Source organism: Silene latifolia, chromosome Y (assembly GCF_048544455.1).
Source record: "Silene latifolia isolate original U9 population chromosome Y, ASM4854445v1, whole genome shotgun sequence".
In the NCBI taxonomy this organism is placed as follows: Eukaryota; Viridiplantae; Streptophyta; class Magnoliopsida; order Caryophyllales; family Caryophyllaceae; genus Silene; species Silene latifolia.
The window spans coordinates 294,825,996-294,831,239 of NC_133538.1; the positions used below are offsets into that span (position 1 = coordinate 294,825,996).

Here is a 5,244-nt window from a genome sequence, read left to right on the forward strand (position 1 = left end):
ATAACAAAAACCATGCATCATGTAGTGTAGCTTAGTGTAGATTGCATTTAGTATAGAAATCATGCATCATCTTTGCATAATTTCCATCATTTTGGCCATTGAGGACAATGCCCATATTAGTGTGGGGATGGGAATTCTAACATTTAACTCTTATTCAAAAAACCCATAAAAATTGAAAAATCTCAAAAATCATAAAAATTGAAAAAATTGAAAACCCAAAAACAAGTTCATTTCCTTTGTATATATTGTCTTGTATATATTGTGTTTGTTATCCTTGTTCACATTGATTGACTACGCCACATCCGAGACATGAGGATATTGAAGACCGCATGGTATGATCTTTCCAATCTCCTTTTTCCTCTTTTTGTTAATGACTATGTGGCTTTATTTTGATTGATGCGGTATAACAATGTGAATCTAGGACTTGCATTTAGATTATATGTCATATTAGTTGATAGAATCATTTGCATTAGTATGTTTATATGTAGTTGCATCATGGCATGTAGTTTGCATGTTAGAAAATTTTGCGAAACCGTCTATTTGGGAAGCTTGACAAATGTATATAGGCCCTAGTAAATGCTTTTTCTTCTTAAGACTTTGCTTGTTAGAATACTTGTAAAACGCCCTAGGATGTGTCATGCTAGTATCCTTTGACCCATGGTTTAAGGCCGAGTCAGGAGTACCTTGTGGTGTGATAACTCCTTGGCTACCGTTTATTCCAAGGTGACCCTTGAAACCATGCACCCATACATCCATCATCCATGTTCTACCACATTTTTGTCATCAAAGGGAATGGGCACAAAAAGAAATCAATTTGAGTTCAATGAAATGAAAAGTGAAAGAAAGTTTGCAAAAATGCATCAAAAGAAAAGAGGAGCAAAAATAGAACTCCTAAGCTTCAAATACAAGGCACCCTCGTTACTAATTGGGGTGACTTTGAAAATGTTCAAAAAGAAATGCAAAAAAATTGTCAAGTATTGAAATGCCAAAAATCAAAAAGAAATGGCAAAGAAAGTGTTCTCAAATATCAAATGCCACAAGAAATTGGGGGGAAAACAAAAACAAAAGCAAACTCCCAAAAGTGAAACTCAATTATCTATTGATCCCTTTATCCATCATATCCATTTTTGTGCATGGTAGAGAGGGGACGACCCTTCTCCTTGTCTAGGCAAGAGGGGGAATTCCGCGATCCTCCAGTGTTTCTAACACCATAGGGAGTCTACTCTTGACAAAAGCATTTAACGATTGAGGACAAAGGTACCCTAGCTTGACACAACTTGGAGGTGATTTATTGGTATCCTTCTAGGCTTAGTAGTTTGAACAAATTGCATCTATGAAGGATTGTGTACCCTTGAATTGCTTCCCTTATAGATAATTTCCGCCACTTAGATGAGGAAAGTGGCTATTCTTTTTGTAGATGCATCCATTATGTGTTTTTGTGTACTTAATGTTTGGATGTGTCGCCATTTTGGCAAGACCCACCTTGCCTTGCAAGAAGGCATCCTACCTCATGGTTGTCTTGTTGTGAGTTGAAGGGGCGGAGTGAGACCCGCTAATTGTCTCATATCGGCTATATTATTAGGATAGGTTAGTATTGGTCCTAGTCTTTGTCACCTCTTTACTCGGGACGAGCAAAGGTTCGGTTTGGGGATATTTGATGTGACCATAATTGGCGCATATTTAGCCCCCGAATTAGCCTTGTTTCCATGCTTTTTAGTGCTTATTTGGGTCATTTCTTATCTTTAGTTCTTTGTTTCGCATATTCTTTGAGAATTTGATCCCTTGGTAGGAAAGGAGTAAGAATCTTGCATTTTCATGGCAAAACGAGACTAAATTGATCAAATTCAATGACCAAGCATACGGAAGAGATAAGATTAGAAGGCCTTTGTACATATCATAGTAGAAGAGCAATGTTGAGGAAAGATCCTTGAGTCCCCAAGGAAATCCCCAAGGAATTTATGAAGAAAAGGGAAGAAAAGAAGAAGTTACTATCTTTGATCGACAATCGAGCGGATTGTCAACAATCAAATCCGCCCCACTGCACAATCCGAGGCGTCCGTGCAGAATCCGCTCGGATTCCCCTCAACAATCCGTCCGGATTCCTCGAATCCGCTCGGATTCCATCGCCAAATCCGGCCGTCCCGACCTTATTCCGCCCGGATTTCTTCACAAAGACGGATTGTCTTCTTCAAGCTACGAAAAGAGAAGCCCTTCTCTCAGAAAATACCGGGTCCTCCTTGCTCAACTTAAAAAGTGTAATTACTAGTTTAGCCCTTAGTTAACCCTAATGCATCCTCCCTAATTTTCACTATAAATACCCCATTAGGCTAATTAGAGGGGCATGTTCTTCTTATCAATAATTAGTGTAGTTAATATCACTCAAATCTCTCTTTAATATAGTAATCAAGTATTAATCAAGTTTTAATCCAAGTTTTAGTTCTTTAATCTCTCTTTTGTTCATCCTTTATTTTGGGTAATTGAAGATTATTTGGGTTATTATTGGGAGATTGACAACCTCTCAATCTAGCATTCAAGTACTTCTATTATTCTTGCTTTATTATTGGAATCATTAGTAGGTATAATCTCTTAATCCTTTTTTAATTATTGTTAATTACTTTCATTTATTCATCATGTTTCATATTGTTAGTATGATTGACAACCTTGCTAGCATGATCAACATGATAATGAGTGAGTAGTCTCTTAGCTAGGGTTAATGGGTGATTAGGGGAAACCAACATGGGGAATGATTCATGCTTAAATTAATATGCTTTCATGTTTTATTTGCTTGCTTGTTTTGATCTCAACTCATGCACATGTTATATTTGATGAAATGCTAAGCCTATGAATCCTTGCATTTACTATCATCTCCTATCTTTTCAATGAGACTTGTAAGACATAACCCAACTCGAGTCTCATTAGACCATGCATGTTGTTGAGTAGGGAAGATTAAGTCGACTTGTAGGTGTTGTACAATCTAATTGATTCGGCTCCGGGACCCAAACTTTCCTAGGATTGTAAGATATAACCCAACTCAATCCATCACAACAATAATTGCTTGCTTATAATTTGAGAACATGTTTGTATGATCATATCCCATGATTCCCCTATGATCCCATGACACCCTAGTGCCTTTAATCAATTGTTTACACCCCTTTTTATTCATCTTGCTTGTTTTCATTGTTATTCTAGTTTAGTAACCTTCTACATCAACCCAATTTGTGACACCCCTTAGACACCGCTAGTTACAATAGAAATCTCATTTCAACTCCCGTCCCTTGGGATCCGACCTTTACTTGCCTCTTTACTAATTGTAGAGTTGCTTGTTAAGCTATAAATTGTGTTTTGATTCGACCGTGACCAACGACCACATCTTAATTTGTGAACACTTAGCGGGATCGCATCAAAAATGGCGCCGTTGCCGGGGACGGTGTTTGTTTGACTTAGATTTCCTTTTTGTTATTAGTTGTGTCTTTCTTCGCCTTGAGGAAGTAAAACCCCTCAAGGTTTGTTCTAATTGTTTTTGAGTTGTTTGATATTTTGCATGTCTAGAAGGTTACAAAGTGATTTGTTACCTTTTGACCGTGAAATCGAAAGAACCTTGACAAACAATAGGAGACTTGTTAGGAGGAATTTGAGAGGTGTTGGTGAAGTTGTTCAACCCACTAGTGAGTTTGTCAATCCTTTCGCAATAGAAGGAGAAGAAAACCCATTACACAATACCCCCACAAAATCCACCTACAATGCCAAAATTCTCGTCGCACTCCGTACCCACCGAGGAGAATCTACCAAATGGTACTCCTACACCGCAACATCTCACCGGAAATTTTATTGCCAAGTCCGCCTTCATCCAACTAGTTGAGAGGAGCCAATTTGGGGGGATGCCTAGTGAGGACCCTCATTCTCATATGGAAACCTTTTGCGATTATTGTGATGCTATCTCTCAAACGGGCGTGACTCAAGACCAAATTAGATGGGTCTTATTTCCTTTTTCCTTAATCGGCACCGCAAAGCAATGGTTGAAGGGCCTTGATAAGGCCACCCTTGGAATAGATTCTTGGAAGAAGTTGGCTCTAGCTTTCTACAAAAAATTCTACCCACCGGAAAAGACCAACATGCTAAGAGCTCAAATTACGGGTTTTAAGCAAAGGGATGAAGAGTCTTTGTATGAAGCTTGGGAGCGGTTTAAAGGTATTTGTCGCTCATGTCCTCACCATGGACTTAGCGAATGGTTTTTGGTGCAACAATTTTGGAATGGTTTATATGAAGATTCTAGGAACATTCTCAATATGGGATCGAATGGGATGTTCACCGAGGTTGATGACAACCAAACTTGGAGCAAAATTGAAGAGATGGCAATCCACAATTCACAATATAGTAGGCCTCGCAAGGCTACTAGAGGAGGAAAGTATGAAGTGGACACCGTTACTCAATTAGGTGCCCAACTAAGCTCCCACATTGATACAATCAACTTGAAGTTTGAACAAGCTATGGCTAGACTTGAGGAAAACTCGATCGAGTGGAAATAAACCACTCGATCGAGTGGAAATAAACCACTCGATCGAGTAACTAAGCGTCAAACCCCTCGATCGAGTGGAAATAAACCACTCGATCGAGTAATTCCATGTATTGCCTACTTGATTGAATACTGGGACTGCTCGATCGAGTAACCTTCAGTATATAAAGCATTCAATCGACTAGAAAAGTAGTCGATCGAGCTATCTTGGTACGTTTAGGCACTAAACACCTTCTGAAACTAGTTCACGCGTCTTCAAAGTGATAGATTCCAAGCTCCGGCTCCTTGTTCTCCATAAATGCATGCAAATGGGACGAGTTTAGGCTCGATTTATCTCCTCTTTAGCTTATTCATACAATTTACATAAAACCAACCAAAGTAGAATATTCGGGAGTATTTGTAGCTAGATGCCACGTAAATAATACAGAAATACGTGTAAAAATGAGGTAAAAACCTTATATAAAATACACGCATCAAATCTCCCCAAACCAAACCTTTGCTTGTCCCCAAGCAAACTATGAATGCAACTAAGAATAAATAGTGGAACGGGTCCAACACATCAGCTACAAATCACCCACCAAAACCAGTTTAATGCAACAACTAACAAAGTGGCAAATGATAAGTGCAAACGAGTTAAATCAATGTTTCAAACTTACTGAACCGTCGACCTTGCAAGACTCAAAAGATATCGGAGTCTCACGGGTCGCTCATCGCTCAAGTGTAGGCACGAG

The 5,244-nt window shown here is 38.8% G+C and overlaps 1 non-coding gene across 1 annotated transcript; it reads right to left on the bottom strand.

The window, feature by feature from the left end:
- Window positions 1-4,112: 4,112 nt before the first annotated feature.
- LOC141634704 (small nucleolar RNA R71) lies at window positions 4,113-4,219 on the bottom strand. The gene has a single exon (XR_012539429.1). It is a non-coding gene; the product is annotated as a small nucleolar RNA R71 (small nucleolar RNA).
- Between the last annotated feature and the right edge of the window lie 1,025 nt (window positions 4,220-5,244).